A 20,614-nucleotide genomic window follows, 5' to 3' on the forward strand; every position below is an offset into this window, starting at 1 on the left:
ATGGTCCAATGTTCAAGCAATTAAACGTTAATACTCCAGTGACCTTGTAAACCTGATATATTCTTACTGCGGTTTTCCAACAATTCTGAGTCAAATTCGGTGTTTCTTTTTCGACTGGCACATTTATCCAATTTGGAGTTCCAAAATGTTGCTCACTAGCACCGTTAATGTTTAATGTCTACATGACTAATAACCCCGTGTTTTTAATCTCCAAAAACAGCGAAATATAATAATCAAGCGGTTCAAGTTTTGAAATTAATCCGCCAACCCAAACGATATTTTCCACCAAAAACTGTGCCGTACAGAAACCAATTTCTTGTTTGTATATTGGTTTGCCCTATCTCTCTGATCCATGCTTTGGGTTTCCTAATTCAACTTCAATTCCAGCTGATCTTTACAATCAGCAAACCCAAATAACAAGTTACACAAAATGTTGTTATCATATATTATTATCTTATTATATTTTATTATCATATCAAAGGGATGACTTGAAGCATCAAGTAGAACACTAGTCCACTCCAAAGGATAGTATCGGAGAGATTATATTTCGAAATTTGTGTTTCTTCAAATAACTTGTTTTAAGAGTATATTCTAGTCTAGAAATTTGAAAAAATCGATTTCTATTTCATATTATTTTATCGTATCAAAATAGAGCTATAATAAATGTGTGTATGAGAATTGGGGATGGACACATGGTGAAGTGATAGAAATTAACGGGATTTACCATGCTATATACAAAGACCATTTCAGATTGTTATGTTGTTATCGTTATTTGTTCTGATACAGGAAGTATGCTCACATATGTTTTTAGTACTTTAGAAAAATCAGAAATGTTTATAAAATTATCAATGCAGTCGCATTTTGAAGAAGAAAAAAATGTCTGGCTATTTTTTACTTAACTTTGATGCAATACGATATAAATATGAGAATTGAGGATGCGGTGAAGTGATAGAAACTAACGGGATTATTGATTTGCCCGTGAAGGCGCTTTATTGGGATTATGAGAACCTTAGACGGCTTGGAGAGCCGCTTTGGGGGGGAGAGTCTTCGAGGTTACCGGATTGGGAACACCTCTGACAGGGATCTGATGTGGGAATTTTTGGAGAGAGCTGAGGTTGAATAGAATTTCTTGTATAAGGAGAACGAGCCGTCTTTTTCCTGGTGTGTCAGTTTCCCGATGATTTGGGTATTTCTGACAAATCATGACGCGTTCAGAGTTAGCCTGACGAGTTTATTTTGCATTACCTGAAGCTCTTCCACTAGTTCCGGTCTGACAAACCTATACGAGATGTTAGATCCACATAACATGGCGGATCTGGTAAACAACTTGTAATGCAAAACTTCATCGGAGACAATTTACTTTTTCTGCAGATGAGAGGGTTAAGCAGTGTGGCGATACCGTAGCCTTTGGAGATCGCTTTATTTATCTGTGTTGACCATAGGAATCTACGGTCAAAGATGACGCCGAGATATGTGGCTTTTCGTCGCCACGGGATTGGAACTTTTTCCACTCTCAGCTGGTAGGCGCGGATGTCTCTCTGATTATGCAAGATTATGACCTGGGTCTTTTGGGATTGATTTGCAACCTACAAAAGTTTGCACTGTCTGTGTGTCATCCGCGCATTGGGCGGTTTCAACATATTTCTTCATTGGAATGTCTGACAAAAAGAGGTTGAATAATGCTGTGGCTAATGGGGAACTTTGGGAGACTCCTACTTTGACTGATTTAGGACTGGAGAGTGTATTACCGATCTTACTTGAAAGGACCTCTCCGGCAAGAAGGAACGCGGTAAAATTATCAGGTAAACCTGCTTCGATGGCTTTCTGTATTACGCCGTCCTGTCAAACTTTGTCCAACGCATTTGTTACGTCTAAAAAGACCGCGCAGAGCGTATGTTTTTTCTTCATGGCGAAGTGAATTTCTGCGGTGGATGTGTTGGGAATTCCATAATTCTGTAACAACCTTTTGTCTCCTGAAGAATGCCACACTATTGTATGCACTCATATAATATATATATATATATATATATATATATATATATATATATACAAAATTTCAAGTAAATTTCAATAGAATTTGAAATATCATCTTAACCTTACGAAAAAAAAAAACGTATAGGGAAAAACGCTTTTAAAACTTTCCATGAAGCTTTGAATAAATAATATGAAAGGAATTACTAAAATACCCCCTTCAGAGGATGGGTAGAAGTTTTTTAAAATTTATTGACTGGAATATCCCCTTAAAACAAGTTATTTGAAGGAAAAAAAACACGAATTTCGAAATATAATCTTTCCGAGACTATTCTAATCGCGAAATAAACATAGTAATCAAGGATAAGAGCTAATTATAACGATAATCGAGTTCGTTATAACAGGCCGAGCGAGATGACGCGAGGGACAAAAAAGAGCGAGATTAAAACTTCTTATAATGCAGCGCGTGGTAAAAATCAGCCCCATCGCGGTCTCCTATTAATAGAAGGGGTCAATAATCGATCGACGTCTGTGCCAATGAATCCGAATGAGCATTGTCATTAATCATTTCACAATCGGTTGGTGCGATAGCACACGCGCTAATTGATCCGCCAGATTCAATGATGGTCGCAATTTATTTCTACCGCGATATGTGATCGGTGGACTTTTCTTTCTTTTTTGTCGTGGCCGCGAGACTTTCACTTTAACGTCGAAATGAAGCGAAGCGCTGGACTTATCACGGATGGATTGAGCTTGGTTCTGCGTGATTAGAATTAAAAGGGTTTATGGTTTAGGTTGATTTAAATGGTCCGGATGATTCCGCTTCGGCAGTAACGAACCAGTCAATATTGATGGAGTCCGATAGCATCTAGTAAAAATATATTTCTTATACAAATAACAGCACTTGATAAGTTCTGAACCTAAGATTCGAATTACTCAATTCCTCCCCTTCCTAAGCTAGTTAGAATCCTAGTAAAACTGGCATTCTGGCATTTATTTTAAAAGTTACATCGATTTTACTGGAACAACTTTTACTGAACCACAAAGCACAATGCCAGAAGCTGATGAAAAGGGTGTTGAAAAGGAATGAAGGGTTTTTCAGTTGTTGCAGTGAGACTAGAAGTATGAATGACGCTTACAACACAATTTTTCTGATGCGGAGGTATCGCAACAGTGACTTAAACCTAGGTACTTTTCAGTGTTTTCGCCATTTAATACAGTTCACTATACAACTGAAGAAGATCACAAGGTTTGGTTTTCTTGAATCTGCTTCCTAGTTTAATGTTATCCAAGGGTTGCCTGAAGTATTTTCTCATTTCTTGCTGCGAATCTCTTAATTTCCTCCATGACAGTTGAATGCGAAGGTCTTGGTGTTGCAATTATTTCTATAGTATCTGCCTACATCCATATTACTTTATTCTGACATACTGGCATTATGATGATATTACTTCCTCAAATGCAAAACATCCTTGTTAGTTATTTTATCGTATCCTTATATTTTATAGTATCCTTAAGTTATTTTCTTTTGCTTTTGATATGCTTCTTCCAACAAAGATTCATTTGCATCAAGATTCATCCAGTTAGTTACCGTTGTTTTGTATGGGATAATAGTATTGTATATATTTATTAATATATGGTCAGTAGTGTTGTAAAATATGGTGCTTGAATATGCAACTCTTGTTGCATTTTATTATACATACTTGAATTCATTTATTCATATTTTTACTTGCGTGTTGTGGTTTTCTAGTTACTTCTTCACTATTGCTTCAGCAATATCAGTAGCAAATATCCCAGTGTCATCAACAAATATAGCCATAGCAACATTTTCTATTTGTTGTATGTTACATATATAGAGTAAAGAAAGAACAGGTACGTATGCTTTTGTTTCTTGGACTGTTGAGTAACTTTGTTCTGTTTAAAGTTTTAGAATTTATGCATAAGTCCCTTATGCCAGACTTTATAGAATGTTTGTGCTACGTGCAAGATTATATCTGAGTGAATTATTTTTTCTTCATAAGACTTTGCAATAAAATCTGTCTGTGGTTCTATGTTCCTGGCCAAGTGTTGAACCCGTGATTGACTGCATTATGCAGAAAAAAATTATCAAATGGTACTACTCTCTTTTTGGGTGACCATCCCAGAAAACATCGGGTCTTATCCAGCTGATTGATTTTTTTGATTTTATATTCTGTATCGTGAGATGACAATGTAGAAAAGTATCCTAAAAAAGTCCTGTTTTAAAGACACTTGAAAAGAAATTAGTTATATATGAGCTTTAAACAAAAGCACTGAATCATATAAACAGAAAAGAAAAAAATAAATATAGACAAAACTAATATTTAACAATAAATTGCGATTAATCTTCAACAAAATCAATACTTGATCGTTCTTGCAATACCAAGTTTCAACGTACAGGATTTTCAAATTCCGACGTTTCTCAAACTAAAAGTTAATAAAAAAATAATATTAAAGAGCCAAATGTTATATACAGTTTCATAAAGTTCAGTAAATCTGTAGATAGAGTGAAACTGTTATTGACTATAATTTGTTCTTATAATCAACGTCAATATTCAAAATTAGAAATAATCAAAAGCATAAATTTATAACAATGTCCCGGTGATATTCGTACCATCCTCTCACCTTAACCACTGAAAAATAAAAAATAAAACCAAAGATTGTCAATGAACAACGGTTTATATATTGGCAGTACCCTGGAGAAACAGGACTACTCACTGTACTGTAAGAAAAGCGTCATGCAATCATGGAAGAGCGTAGAAATCAAATGGATTTGTGAAGTTATCCAAGATTTCACCTTGAAACACGAAAGAAGATTACTAAATCATCCTAACGTGGAAGCAATACAACTGCTGGACAGCGCATGATGTCAGGAGATTGAAGCGAACAAGACCGAACTTATGTAAAGTGTATACTTTTAGTGTAAAGTATAGCTATAAGTTATTATAATTTTATAATAGAGGAATACATATTGATGTATTTTCTCGCACTCGTCTTGCTTGTGAATTAATCCTAGTACATACGAAAAGTAGTAATAAATAAATTGCAAATTAAGATTGTACTAAGCGTATCTAATAAAGATGTTATAAAAAAAATTATGAAAATTAGAAACTGATACTTTGAAATAAGAAAATATTAAGCCTGACTAATAACGGACCCAACTTTCAGTGAAAAACATTCAATACTTAAAAATATGGTCATATCCAAAAACGATAAATTACTACACTATTTTATATAATTTATAGTCTGTTATATTTTCGAACTTCTTTTCGGTGCTGATACACATCTCCAGTCCAGAATTCTATTTAAGTGTTCGTGTTCTAAGAAAGGTCAGGCGATGCGAAGCGGATGTTCCTTTCAGAGAGTCGAAAAAGGCATTACTTTCAGGAAATGAGGCCGAAGATTGGATGATAAAATTATTTCCGACTGTGAGAGGATCCAACTAGGACCATCGGACGCTGTAGAAAACAGTTAAAGTTCTCCGAAATAGTCGAGAACGTTTTAATGTGTTTTTTAACAGATAGGAAAACGGAGCTATTGTCGACCGTTTATTTTCTTCTTCTGCTTTTGTAGTTGAACGTATTTATTTATGTACATGCTTTGACCTAATGTGTCCTTTATTTGACAAAATTTTTCACCATGCCTAATGTGACAATTAACTTTTTTATCAGAAGATATTATGTAAAAATATGTATATTTTACGTTAAGAGTTACATCTTAAATAGCCACTTAATAACCTCGAGTCAGTTCTTTTACTGTTTCAGCAGATCAAATCAATTTTTAACCGACTTCGAAAAAGGAAGAGGTTCTATGTTCGGCTGTATACATATTTTTTAATGTATGCTTACCGATCTCTCAGTTGTGGACCGATTTTCTATATTCTTTTTTTATTCGAAAGAGTGCACTTCCGAGGTGTCCCCATTGGAACCAAATCAGGATATGTTGGGGTGAAAGGGGGAAATCCAGGAAACGCTCAAATTTGAAAGGCACGTATAATGTTTTTCCATGTTTTTTATCTATAATAATCAGATATTTGTGTATAATGTTAATGCTGAGCTGAGACGAAAAGCCATTCAGTTTGCTTTGCTTTTAAAGCACAAACTATAGCATTTATAACGTCGTAGAAATATTATGAACTACTGCTACTATGGTGTAATGGTTAAAGCGTTTACCTCGCAAACGGAGGTCGCAGCTTCGATTCCCGGCGAGGACAATAACTTTTTGTTGTTTAGTTAGAACATTTGTCAAATCACCTAAACTAGGTGGCGGACCCGGGAGCCTGAAGCGCTCCATAATTTCAATCATTCTTTCTTTATTCCCATTTTTCCTCATACACCTTTACTTTAATTTTACCTTTACTTTGCCTACCCATTGTAATATTAAATAAAATCACTGCGTAATTTAGTGAGTAAATATCTAACACTGAATAGAGAAAAATATTATTAAAGCGATCTATTACACTTATTTTATATTCTAATATAGACACAGAATTTAGTTTAATACCTAGCTAAACCTATTTATCTATTTACAATATTATTTTAACTAGTACCAACTGTCCATTTTGAAGTCGGTGTCGAGCCCAAATAATACAAAAATAATAATATAATATTGTGACATACAAAAAATTAAATTACCAACAAAACAAATCTAAATTAATATAACTGTTTGGGTTACTAATTGGTAAAAAGAACATAACACAGTAATATGAATACCTTTTTCAGCCTGAAAAATCAAAAAAAAATTGAATAGTTTTGGGTTTCTGGAGTAGGAAAAGTGCTTATATGTTATATTCCCAACGATGACACAAACTCACATTCGAATACGACTTCACAATTTATTAAAGGATCCTGTTCGTCATATTTAGTTTAGTGTTTTTGTATCTTAAAAATTTTATACTAAAAAATTATATTCATCATAATTCAATTATATTCAACTAGCGACCCGCCCCGGCTTCGCACGGGTGCAATGCTGATACTAAATTAAATACACTACAGAAAAAATATGAACGTTGTATATAAAAACATAGCGGCCCGCTCCGACTTTGCACGGGCATAAAATATATATGCCTATGTCACTCAATGAAAACATGATTAAAATCGATCCAGTATTTTTGGTGCATTCATTACTGCCCTTGGCCTGCACGCATTAAATTTGGAGTAAAACAATTCCTCTTCCCCTATACTTACTATGAAGATTTCCTGCTATCTTTGGAATATCTAAATTCATACAATTTTTATTACATTACACATTTTTAAACGCAAATTTTAAATTTGTAATATCTCCGAAAATATTTGTTTAATTTACATGCTGTAAGGAACCATATTGATCTATATTAATTGCACACTGTATTTAAGGTACTTAGTTCGATAAGGATTAATGCCGTATTGCTTAAAATAGCTTCGTAAATAAGCCATTTTCTCACGTAAAAAGTAAACAAAAAAAATGGTTAATGTGGGTTATCCCTAAAAGATAAACATATACCATCGCGGACTTTTTTGTAGACCTTTTTATGGTGTACAATACTGTAGTACATTAATTTGATCTAACTCGTAGGGTTAGGCAGCGTTTTTGCTAATTGCTAAATAAGCCTAAAAAAATAGGTTAATTTACGACATCACGTTAGAAACCTCTAAAATTAGCAATGTTGCCTTAGTATATTATGCATGTATTATACATATAAACCTTCCTCTTGAATCACTCTATCTATTGAAAAAAACCGCATCAAAATCCGTTGCGTAGTTTTAAAGATTTAAGCGCACATAGGGATATAGGGACAGAAAAGGCGACTTTGTTTTATACTATGTAGTGATATCAATGGGTATTGGTATTGATATCATATATTCATCAATATAATAATATCAGCAACCTCATTTCAGAGATGAAACAAAGATAATAACATTTAAAGTAATACATTTTTCTCAAACAGTCATCTTTATTTAACGAATCCGAAATATTGGAGTAAGTAAAGCAACAAAAAAGATATACGTACGTTATATACATTAATTTTAGATAATACCAGCAAAACCTATTACATTAGCGATGTAAAATCATTATAATATCTAAATTAACTTCAGGTAAATTGATATTTACCAAGATGTTGATAACTTATCCCGACTACTGTTAATAATAGTTACGAAACTAAATTAACAGGTGATCCAAATATGAGCAAAGAAAAAAATTGAACCAGTTAAAATGTAAAATAAGTCTCTCGAAAAAAAAACGATCTACCGACAGTGGGCAAATGATTAATGACCGAAGATAAATAAAAAAGACTTAATTTAAATTAAACATGATGCACCAACTAACTAAATTACTTTCGTTGATGCGTCTGGGTGTGGATAAAGTTAATATCTGGCGCAATTAAAAAAGCTCGAACCGGGATCCATCGGGACGAATATGTAAGACGACTTGATGAGATTCAGGTCATAATGGGAAAAAAAATCTATTCTATCGTTTGGATAAAACGAAGTTATCCGGACAAAAAATATGATAAATCGCAATGAGAATTAAAACAGAGTTTCAATCATTATAACATACGAATAAATAAAAATTAATAATTAAAGAAATGCGTGAATAGACAATACTTACATAATAATGGAATAGGTACTTATTGAAAGAAATTGTTACGAGTTAAGTGAAATTCACATATCTTCATTTCATTTGCATCTTTTACATGATATTACATCATCTGCATTTTTACATAATTTTAGCATTTACAACCAGACCATACTGAATCTATCTGAACAAATGACAATTAAAAAGTCAGATGGATGCCATCATAATATCGCAATATTTCACTATTCACACTTATAACGTAAGACTGTTCTGTTCTTCATTCAAGTTGTTGAGATTGGTTGCAATAGGTATTGAAGTAAATCCAATGTAGGTTCTCGTTTCCCAATATATTGGAAAGCCTGAATGCGGAAACAAAGTGAAATAGGAAAATCAAAATTCAAAATATTTTGATTTTTGTGATACCATGGGATTCCATATGATAATTGCGATACAACATTATTATCTCAAAGTTTTTGTCTAATAAATAAAATTCCAACAGTTAAAAACAACAATAAATGCACACTTGATTAATTTTTCATTCAACATTTCACTTTATTTGTTTTGGTTTTCTTGTATTCACTTAAAACTTTATTTAGCTGGAATAAAATGTATAAATAGTAAGCTAATGCATTATCAGGTTTTTATTATCACGACTATATCAGGTTCAAGCCAAAATTTCCACCTAAAATAAATATTTCAAATGAAGTAAAAACCTAATACCTACACAACAGTTTGGGTTTATTGACAAACATTCAACAATGAACCACGTTCATAGAATAGATGTAATAAAAAAGCCTATGAGGATAGAAAGGTATGTTCAGCTATATTCTTAAACTTAGGATCTTGATAAGGTATGGCACGACAAACTTGTTTATAAGCTACAGAAAATGTTACCGAAACTAAACACTAGAATTAACATCTAGAATGTTTTGAGACAAACAAGAGGAAGCCTGCTCTACAATAAAACAAGCTGAAGCAGGTGTACCACAAAGAAGTATATTGGGATTAATTCTTTACCTACTCTACACATGTGATCACCACTAGAGCTGCATTTGGGGATGATTCTACGATACTTGCTTTCGAAGACAATAGCGAAGAAGCCACACGACTATTACATTAAATCCACCTAGCCGCAAATGAACAAACTAGATTTCAAATTTGTTAAATTTCTCAATATTTTATGTTTCTGTTGTACGTAAATCGATTACGAAGGTGTGACATAAATTTTAACAAGTTTAACACATAAGTAATTCTCTTTACTTTATTATAAAAGAAACATGATTAACTTTATAAACGGTGATCAGATTTAAATCACGATTCCAAACGGTAACAAAACAAAGAAAAAACGACAAATTGTAGTTTAGTGGGCATCGACTAGTAAGAATGTAACATGCATTTTTAAGTATAGTTAAATGTCTGTATGTTTTCAATATAAATTGACACACCAAACTGGGAAAGATATACTCACAACAATCGTCGACAAAAAAGACGAACAAGACCGAAATATCTCAATGATATAATCCGAAACATTTAAAGACGTCGTCTTCAAGAATACCCACCGATGCCGCCGATCTTTGGGGCGTTTTGGACTCGTCTTCGTTTCAGTTTCCTCTGCGGCTGCGGTTTTTCACCTCGTCGTTCGATTCACAAAACAATTAAACGGGCCCCCAAAAAAGGGCACCCGAATAGTCTGCGTTTCTTGCGTCCAATTCCGTCGGCTCCCACTTTTTCGCCGGGTTTCCGGCAATTGGAGAAATCGCCAGGCACGCACACTCAATCAATTAGCGTGGATCAATTTGCAGCGACCGATGGCCAATTAGGAACCAGTCTTATCCGTTTCAGAGGGCCATCGGTATCAGAACGCTCGCTCATCTCTTGACCGTTTCGTCCGGACGAACGCCGTCCCAAAACCGCCGATGATGATGCATCGTCCTCCGAAATTATCACTCTTATCGTGGTTTATTTGAATTATTTTTCGTCCGTCTGCTTCTCATTAAGATATTGTGGCGGTGACTGGTTCGTAACTTAATTTGGAGGGAAGTCAGTTCATTGAATCATTAACTGAAGTTTGAAGCCATGTAATTTGTCAAAAGATCGACCTTAATCGGTCTTAGACATCTTACACTATAATATATCTGAAAACAATACAATTACTAGAGTTAATTGTTTAATAATGAGACAATTTAAGCGTCAAACGATCTTAATTTTAGGACTTCGGAGGAAACAAAGAATAGGCTAGATGAATATAATAAAGAATCATAAAAATATTAATTGGTAATAATAATATACTATAGAGATTATTGAAAATATATTTCTTTTAAAGTTAAAAGTAGGATTTAGATTTTACCGGAAATAAAAATCAAAAGCGCTACGAAACTTTGACGTCACTTACCATTTCCTAATCATCATTTCCTCATTCCAACGTTTGAAATTTTAGTGCACTTTTATTTGGATTATTCATCTTATATTTCGCAGATAAAAATTGGTTTTATGCTATAAATGGAAAGAAAAGATAAAAGCAAGATACAAAAAAAGGTGTAAATCATATACATTATTAAAATAATATAAATGGGATCTGTGCCGATGCAAACTAAAACTGCAAACCATGATAATTACCAAATAAAAACCAAAACACTTACGTCACGCGCACATTTGGGGAATTTTAACGCGGATTTAAAAGTACACTATGCTAAACATCAACTTTTCTCTCAAATTAATTTTTTTGCAGAAATAACTTTTATCCCGTGTAAGGTAAATATGTAGAATTATCACAAAGTAGTAGAAAATGTATGACTACGTCTACGTCGCAATGTTACCCCGCATCATATTTGAGTTTTGGTTTATTTTAACTCTTAAATATAAAAAATAGTAATATAAATAAAACAATGAACGTTATAAAATTAAATTTATTTGAAAATTATAGTACATCTAATACATATATTCTCGAAGGACTTAAACTACAGTTAATTATACAGACACAATAATTTGTAGGTTAGAGTTGTTTTATATTTGCATTGAACTATTTTCCGCCCGACCTATGAAGTAAAGTTCTAGGTGCGTTTTTTGTGTAGTGGTATCCCCTGGAGGCCTAAGCCGCCAAGTTAACAATTGTATAACCAAGTCATGTATTTTAATTTTATTAAGGAGAATATTTACCTTTTTACGTTTAGTTCTTGTTTCTTTCATACCACCTGTGTACATTTTCCTTCATAAAATAAGATATAATCAGGGCATTCTCTCTAATGAATTTGCCATATCTGCAAAACAGTTAATATTAATTTTCTCCTCATATATTCCACCCTAATGCTCATGTATATTCTGAACAATTATACACATGTTTGCACACAAATTTTCACAATGAGTTCTATATAAATGTAGTTTCTATAATAATAATGTTCATATATTAATTAACACTGCTATTTTTTTATGTTAAATACACTGTACTGCATAACAAGTTTAAAACGTTTGATTATTTCACGTCTGTTAAAATGTCTCTCTTTCTGGCTTGCTTAAATGTTCTCCAAGAATTGTAATTCGATATTAAGATGAAAGCGGAGTTTCTCGTCGTGTCTTTTTGGGATTTTATTGATATTGTGAATAATGATCAGTATCTGAAAGTCTTGGTGTAAGCGATCATTTCTATAATATCTGGGATACGATACCTTTTGGAGATTTGTTCTGAAAATGTTATATTTTCTTCTTGTATCAGCAGTTATATTACTAAACCACCATACACTTTTTAAAATTCAAATCGTTTTCGCACTCCAATTAAAAATTACTGAACAAACTAATGGATGACTAATGGTGGATACTTCCACCATATCTCAAATAACTCTCAAACTTTGTTGAAATGTTTATAACCCTCTTTATTTCGGTCGTTTTCATAAATCGTATATTTCCTTATATGTAGTAAGGGCATTTTAACGTGCAAAATATATTTGTATTGTTTAGTAGCTTTAAATTCATCTTCCGGCTATAAAAGATCATCACGACGACGTCTCGCTCTCTTTTCTTTTCTCCACCCCCTTGTAACAGAACCACTTCCACAGCGCTACCGTACTTCCTTCACCTAACCTAATATCCTGTCAATTCTCCCGTCGACCACATGTATAAATTATAAGTTAAAATAAACAAGTTTGATTCAACTAGTGTTTTTAGTTCTCGTGCAAATTCCTTCCAAAAATAGTAGTGAGTGTTCAGACAAGCAATCGCGTCGACAGCCATTCATTTCGACTGACCGACCCGACGAACATTCCTACAATTGGTGACCCCCACATGATCAAAGTGCCTAACAGGTAAACCAGCTCAATATAAGCCACTCGACAGGTGCTTGACACATTCACGGTAGGATAGCACGAGGAATGGAACCCACCAACATCACATGGTCGACGACATCCCACGGGACTAACCTGATGAACGAAAACCATAGAAGCCCATCATGTATAACATCAACACAAGAACCCCCTTGCATCACGAAACGGGACACATAAGGCACTACACTTATAGGTACCCTCAAACAAATCGAAACGCCCCGAGACGAACGACGTCCTGCTACAACTTCGATGGCAGCTGATCCCGTAAAACTCCTCGCTCAGGTTGGGATCCCCATCTCATCAGCAGTTCCTGGGCGTTTGTTTGCGTGATTGCGGGTGTACTCCGGAACCCGCACCACATAGAGGTACGTTCCATGGCAGTTCCACTAGGAGGGGAGTTATGTGGCGACCGCCACGACCCTTTAGGCCACCACGCATCCACCAACAACAAGTTCAAAGGTTCGCAACGCCGGTGGATTAGTACCATACGGTTCCAGGTTATAAAAGACCATCACGACGTCTCGCTCTCTTTTCTTTTCTCCAACCCCTTGTAACAGTACCACTTCCGCAGCGCTACCGTACTTCCTGATTTATCTATATATATATATATATATATATATATATATATATATATATATATATATATATATATATTCCAACCGACCGACCCGACGAATATATATATTCCTGATTTATATCGTAACAACTGTTTTATTCTCACATTAACTGAAATCCTGGTATATAAAAGACAACCATTATACATATTAAACTGAACAATATACATAAGATGAAACTGAGAGTGATAAAAAGTCTCTATGATTCCAAAATTAGCTGCTGACTTTTGTTTTAATAATACATGAGATATTTCAGAGCAGCACAATGTTTTACGTATAATGCAATAACTGTTACTTATCTATTAATATAAACAATATAATCAATAATGCACTTTCGGCCGGCTTGGTTGGCGCAATGGTAGAGGTGACAGGATCGTCCACCTATTGTGGCGATAGTCGCGGGTTTGAATGTGGCTGGGTCATGGTCGTAAATTTATGTTTGTGATTTGTGTCATAGGCAACAGCGCAAAATCCGACAAGGAAAATCATCCCAGTCCCGCCAGTAATCAAGCTGGGTAAGACCGAATGTCTTCTGGGATGATTTCTAAGTTGGTCACTGGCCAATCGGTAGATTTAATGCCGTGGACCGTGGTTCGGAGCTCACTCTAAACAGTAGGTCCAGTCCAGATAAAGCCGCGTTGGTAAAAAGGAGACTTCAAAATATAAAAAATAAAGCACATTCATTTGCAATTTAAATATCACTCTAATCAACTAATTAATGCTTCTAAACCAAATTTTACACAATCTACTGTAAAATATGATTTCCACTACGGCTGACATGATTTTTAGCAATTATGGAAAATTATTTTTAGTACAATTATTAAATGTGAACTTCTAACATAAAAATATGGTTCTATTTTAATATAATAGGAAATAAAAGTCACCGGTAACACAAATAACATTTAATATTGTAATATAATTATCGACCAATGCATCTATAACGATTTTAAAACGCTACAATCTCGTTTTCATGTCATCTTGACTGTATCAAAACAAACAATCTGGCTTCGTTAATGCATCAAGAACTGAAGGTCTCATGGAGCAAAGTGCATATGTCACACATGGCTTTCTCAGAATTTATTACCCGACAAAAAAAACCAATCTGGCTTCGTTGTTACTTTTTTATGCTCTAATATTTTTGATTATTATTTTAAAATCAATGCAATATTTCATCGGACAGCAGATTTTTCCTGTTACAGTAATTACTGGTAATTAAACCAGTATCATGTTATCCGAACAGATGTTGATTGAAGCCAGGGATGACTGCCATCTATACGACCAAATTGGTACTAATAGAGTTCGTTTTAATGCAATTTTTTTCTTGGTCTCTTCCTGCTTCTTCTTGCCAACATCACGTATATCGTAAACGCCATCGCTCCGGTCATCGAGGGACCGAGGAAGAAGAAACGGCGGAGTTAAAAAAACGGCAAATAAATAAAAACGACGGGGCGACCGTTGCAAAATGGCGTCCGGGCTTTTTCGATCGAAGACGGCCATGCCAATTTTATAGTCGAATATTTTAACATCTTTATCGCATAATAATCAGCCCGAATGTCTCACTTACGCTCGATTTGGATGCAAATTGCGTGATGTGTGGCCGTAAGCAAAAAAATATCATTGCGGCCGTCATCAACTGGAGCTTATATAACCTCAACGCGCTGTCTCCGTTTCTTTTTTGTTCTCATTAAGTTTGAGTGGTTGTAAAATGGACTAAAGGCAAAGAACTAAAACGAGTCCAAAGAGAATGATTATATTAAGGTACCTGACAAGTACAGATTTGTCCTAGAATTGATTGTAGTCCTAGACAATTTACTTATAATTCGAATTACTTTTCAGTACGATTATTTTCACAGTTTTAAGTGAATAAATTTGCGAATGATATTAAATAATTTTGAGACAGGAAAAAACAAGACCTGGTAAGGTAACAGATCAATTAAAAAGTTCCCCGGTCAAAATACAGACGCCATAACCTTGCCAGCCAACTGTTGCGTTTTTCCACCCTTTGGAGCGGGTTCATCGGGTAGAGTCCACTTGAATGACTGTCGATTGGACTTCGGAGTGAAATGATGGTATCATATATTGTCACATGTCGATGCAAAAACTCGGGTTTATTACGCTTGATCATCTTCAAACACTGCTCCGAATCATCAACTCGTCGTTGTTTTTTGGTCAAAACTGAGTTCGCGCGGCATCCACTTTACACAGAGCTTTCTCATACCCAAATATTCGTGAATGAATGTACACTTTCAGTTGATATCTTTAGAGTGTCTGCTTTTTCATTCAATTTCAATTTACGGCCATTCAAAATAATTTTGTGGATTTTTGAAATGTTTTTGTCTCTAGTAACCTCTTTTGGCGTCCACTGCGTTCACCGTCTTCGGTGCTCATTTCACCACGTCTAAACTTAACATACCAATCCTTGATGGTTAATTTTTCTGGGGCAGTATCTGGAAACTCGGCATCAAGCCAAGTTTTTGCTTCAACTGTATATTTTCCCTTCAAAAAGCAATATTTTATCAACACGCGAAATTCCTTTTTATTTTTATTTTCACAATAACAAAAGTTGCTTCACTCAAATTTATACACGCATCTTTGGTGGATTTTGAGGGAATTCTAGTAGAGCCATCTATGTGTCAGGCCGGGGACTTTTCAATTGACCTTTTGTATATTTTTAAACGTTAAAAAACGGTATAGACATCAACTATACCCTCAACGTACAATACATTTTTTTACACAGTTTTAAGTGAATAGATTTACGAATGAAATTAAATCATTTTGAAACATTGAAGAAGTAAACAAGACCTGGTAAGGTAGGTATTTTCGGATAAAAAACTACATAATTTTCAAGAAAATGGAAACATTTATATATTGAAAGTATTGGCCAAATTTCAGGCAATTTATGGATTCCATCTCAAAAAAAACTATTTGTCCAATTCATCGAGCCATTTTCGAACTGCGAATCTTAGAATCTGTGTCATCAGTGAATTTTGACAAGGTAATAGAGAATTATATATATATATATATATATATATATATATATATATATATATATATACTATATACATACATACATACATATATATTAAAAAAACACAAAATATTAACATCGTTGAGTTTTTAGGCACTTGAATCTTCATTTGATTCATTGATTTCATTAAATATGGTGGTGGTTTTTCAGTGGGTAAGCCCTTTTTCCATGAAATATATTAACCTTGCCTTTATTTGAAAAAATGTTATTGCAACTTTTATATTGTAATTGATTAGTAACTAATTCGAGAAATGTATCTACAAGGAAGTTGTTATAAAATTTTAAGTATATACAATAGATTTGCATTATCCAAATATGTGGTAGTTTAGTAAATGTTTATGGCTTAGTTATAGTTCGTTGTTTTATATCCTTTAATTTATAATTAAAAATTTAATATTGTTCTGTATTTTTATTTTTACCTCCTATAAAATGTTTTGTAAATTAATGTCATATTACTGTTTTTTAAAGATCATTTTTACTATATATATATCTGTATGGTATATATAGGTTAATATAAAACTTATGTACATTGCCATTTAATTAAAAAAATTATACAGAGTATATATTACGTCTTGAAGACTAATACTATGCCGATATCAGAAGTTTGGTTATAATTAAGACACATAGTCACCCATGACGTCCTAAACAACACTGAGAATATTCAAATATTTCGAACAGTGGGGACGCACGCGCCAGCGCCGTATAGTCAATCTACCGGACCACGATGATTTTTAATGTATCCTGAAATTGGCGAAAAGCTGCACTGCAAGAGCATGTCACGTTGATGCGAACAGTTGATATTCCGACGTGGCTGGAGTCTGGAGAGTAAGGAGGGTACGATATATGTCCCATCCAAGTGGTTTCAACGCTTCCTTGGCCGGTTTTGCTTCGTAATACACCAGGCCACTCTAGTCCCCCTATGTCTAGAGTCCAAAATCCAATTATGCTCGGTAAACATACCTATGATATATTATAATTATTTCTATAGTTTTATTAAACACTCTTTTACTATACCGTTCAATTTTTTCTCAAGCTTCGAAGGTATAGAATTACCAATCTACAAAACACCATTTAATGAAATAGTTTAAACAAAAGTTTAGAGACTATGAACTGGAAGCCCCAAATTAATCTGAAAAACGTATGGCTTAAAAATAAGACGAACAAAAGCTTTTAAAAAGCATCACGTACATCCAGTTATCTGTAACAAGTAAAAACTTCCTTGAAACCATTATTCCTACCTCATCATATGACTTAGCAGTCCTTGTATTTTTTTATGAAAAAAGCTCTTAAATAATATCGAGGACATCAAAATAAATTTTGAAATTCTACCAAAAATATGCGAACTGTAATGGAAGCGTTAAGAAAAAAGAAGGCAGCAGATGAGATAACAGTTCTCATGTATATGAATGAAGAACTAGAAAAACTCTAATCATATGTAAAAAAGAAACACAGAGAACACTGAACTGTTGCAAGAAGCATTCATCGTTTGCCGCTATCAAGTCAATTTCCTCCATGCCCATAATAAAGCAATAAAATGTGCTCCTGCTAAATAATTTATTCAACAACCGGCGGACAAAAAAAAACGACAACAACAACAACGAAGCATAAAGATACGCTGACGACGAGGCAACAAAATGATGTCGTGTCCGAAGCGGTCGTTTTCTTTTACTTTTGCCGAATACCGGTCCAAATAACTTAAAACCGATTTAATTTGTCTACCGGACCCGCTAAATACCGACGTATAAAGTTTCAGGTAACGCTAAACCATGGTCGGGAAGTTTTCTCACCCGATTAAGCAGGGATTGAGTTGCCTCTTGTTGAAGAATGACGGTTTATCGCCAATTTCAGCGGCAATGAGAAAGCAAAGAATCGAAGGTCGATACTTGGCGATTTACAGCATTTACTCATGTTATTAATTTATTTTCATTGTTCTTATTAACTAAATCATTCAAATCCTCACAATTACTAGAGAAACGAAGAAGATATTTACAGAATTTTAATGATATAGTTCAAAGGTTAAAGCAACAGAACATGTCTTAACAATGGTAATTTTTACAGTTTTGATCGTTAAAGAAACGTCTTGTTTTATTAGCAAATTTCTGTTATGTAAAAAACTGTAAAGACTGTGAAGATAAAAATACTTTTAAATCTTCTATTGATTTATTTAACATTATTTAATATAATATACTAACTGCCACTGGAATTTAATTTTGGAAGGGTGTGAAAGTCATATATGAACAATGAGTTAACTCAACTGTAATAAGAATTTAGAAAATTGTATACGAAATTCAATATGACTAAATCATTCAAATCCTTAAGAATTACTAGAGAAATTAAGCAGATATTTATAGAATATTGATGATATAGTTCAAAAGTTAAAGCAACAGAAATTTTTTCCAATAATAATATTAAATAATAATATCAGAGGAACGCGCTGACCACTTTTGTGAACTTGTAGCAGTATTGTCTTGCTGAAAAACATTTCTGAACATCGATCAGTTCAATACAACGCCGAACTGAATTTTATTCAAAAATCCTTAATAAATTTTATACTAGTAATATATAGTATACCAACAGATACTTACTGGAGTCAGTATACATTCATAAACTCAATTTTTGTCGTCGTGTTTTTTAATTTCCTCTGTTACCAAGTGAAAACTAGTGTTTTGTTATTAAATGTTTGTCTAAATTTTATCAAGCTTTCGCAATCAAATTTCCAATATAACAAGTTAGTGGGTAAATAAAATCTGACAGAATGAATGAGTTAGCATTAGCATTAGCAATAATAAACAAAAACAGTTGTAGATTATCGAAATGCGTATGGTCAAATCGAATTTTATACTACGTCTTTCAACATGTTCAGCAGCCCAACGCAAAACACTTCATCCGGTCAACTGTATGTGTACCAGAGCTATCCAAATTACATTTCTTTTTGTTCAAAAATATTACATGACGTCACTTTTTCCCATGAAGTATGTTCTTTAGCAGGTCCTAAATGTTATGATCCTGCTATGTTAGAAACAACCAAATACAATGAGATATGGGGGTGTCATTAATCTCTGAATTCACAAACTCAATCACCGAGGACTACATAAAGAGAACATCCAACATCAATAATGCGTTGTTTCGTTCCATTCCGACTTTACGTGCAACAGTATTGTAACTTATTTGTTTACGATTTGTAATTAATTTCTAGCAATTAAAATACACCCTTGACCTACCACCCAAATCGATTACTAGCCCCGATTCCAACCAGTAAATTCTATTTTCTGTATCATATTCCCTCTAGGTCCTCTTTTGATAGTTCTTGACGAAATCTTTTGGGTTTAAATAATCTTATCATTAATTTCTGGCTCCATTTCCTGTTATCATTGTTACTTCATATTTTTTTTATAATTAGACTTCTTGTGATCCTTCATTTCCTATTATCGGTTTTCTTATTGTATTTGTCTGCAACTCTCATTACTTTTGTTTTTTCTTTGTCCATTCTCAATCCTAGTTCTGCCCTTATTTATTATATAAAACATCTTGTTTTATAACTAGTTACTTAGTAATATCATATTGAATCACACAGCTAGATTATTTCTCTAAAATCCTTAATACTTTTGTCTCTGTTTATTCTTAGGCCTAGATTTTATCTCTTTTTAATTAATATTTCTGGTGCTTTTTCTATAGAAGTTTTTTTCACCAATACCCCAACTTGTTGAACAATCTGCCCGGTAAGCAATAACCAATAGTCTACTTCATCAGGTCGCACTTTTACTTCATTACCAAGCACATAACAGTGAATTGGCACTATCAGAGTACTTAACACAATTACACCTTATGAGTCATATCAACTTATGGATACCATCCCAAAAAAACTGCTTGGCAAAGTGGTAGTCTACAAACGCGTGTGCCACTGATACGAAAAGTTGATAGTCCAACGGGGCAAGATCTGGAATGTACGGCAGGTGCGATAAGTCCCTCTTAAGTGCCTTCAACGTTTCCTTCGCCGGTTTTATGTGTACAATAAGACGGTGCGTTATCATGCTGTAAAATCACTTTATCGTACCTTCGGATCCATTTTTCTCAAGCATGGTTCAAATCGATCATTTGTTGTTATTGGTCACTATTAA

General features: G+C 33.9%; 1 protein-coding gene across 6 annotated transcripts in view; it reads left to right on the forward strand.

Moving 5' to 3' along the window:
• ci (transcriptional activator cubitus interruptus) overlaps positions 1–20,614 on the forward strand; it is a 185,975-nt gene that overhangs the window by 70,894 nt on the left and 94,467 nt on the right. The window lies entirely within an intron of this gene.

The sequence above is a fragment of the Rhynchophorus ferrugineus genome, unplaced genomic scaffold, assembly GCF_030347505.1.
Source record: "Rhynchophorus ferrugineus isolate W39M unplaced genomic scaffold, kcgeb_rfMv2 rfM6, whole genome shotgun sequence".
NCBI classification, from domain to species: domain Eukaryota; kingdom Metazoa; phylum Arthropoda; class Insecta; order Coleoptera; family Curculionidae; genus Rhynchophorus; species Rhynchophorus ferrugineus.